Raw genomic sequence first — 1,051 nt, forward strand, 5'->3', positions numbered from 1 at the left:
CCGCGGCGATGGGTGCACGGCGCACTGTGGCACGGAGGCCGCGGAGTGGGGCGAGTGAACCGCGGCGATGGGTGCACGGCGCGCTGTGCGTGGCGCGGAGGCCGCGGAGTGGGGCGACATAGCACACAGGGTCAGGCTCGAGGGGAGTCCTGGGTTCGATGCCGGTGCGCGGTCGTTCGTGGCAGCACACCTAGGCCGGCGGGTTCGAGCCTCGGCCGCACCCCCAAACAGATGGTCGGAACGGCGCTGAAGCGGAGGGGAGGAGAGGCGGCAACCGGGCGGACCCCAGAGGGCGGGGCCAGGGGGCCAGGGGCGAGCAAGGTGCAGGAAGTGGGCGGGGTTGGACTGGATGCCGCTTTTAGGTGAGCTGAGGGCGTCGCTTCACTCAGCTGACACAATAACTTGGTGCCATTACGTCCCACGTATGACAGCAACGGGCGCAGCACTAGTAGGGCGCATGCAGTTCGACGTCCAAATCAACTTGTGCGCTTGAACGTATGGTGTGTCATGTCAAGCAAACAGCAGCGTTAAGTTTTTGCCTACCCTAGGGGCCATGGCGCTTTACTGGCAAATCGGATGGTCAAACTCGCAATACTGTTGTGTATTTGACTTGGCATGCGTTACGTGGCATGCAAGACCGGGCCCGCGGCGTCAGGCGTGGAGTCCGCGAAGTGAGATGCGAGGTTCGCGGTGTGGGGTGTAGTGCAAGTGCTGGGCGCGCTGTGCGGGTCGTCCGGTGCGGGGCCTTTGTGTCTGTACGCACGCGGCACGCAGGGTCAGGCTTCAGGGGAGTCCTGGGTTCGATGCCGGTGCGCGGTCATCCCTAGCAGCAATTCTCGGTCGCCCCCCCCCCCCTCCCAAACATATGGTTGGAGAAAGCAGAGGAGAGGGGGCGCGGCAGCCGGGCGGTGCCGGGTGGACCACAGAGGGCGGGGGCAGGAGACACGCTCCAGGCCGGGGCTGGGGCCGGGGTCGGGTTCGAGCCCTGGCCGCAGCCATCAGCAGAGCACTGCAGTGGGGGAAGATGGAAGGGGCTAAAGGGGCGGGGAGG

Source organism: Frankliniella occidentalis, unplaced genomic scaffold (assembly GCF_000697945.3).
Source record: "Frankliniella occidentalis isolate FOCC.00 unplaced genomic scaffold, Focc_3.1 Scaffold37, whole genome shotgun sequence".
NCBI classification, from domain to species: domain Eukaryota; kingdom Metazoa; phylum Arthropoda; class Insecta; order Thysanoptera; family Thripidae; genus Frankliniella; species Frankliniella occidentalis.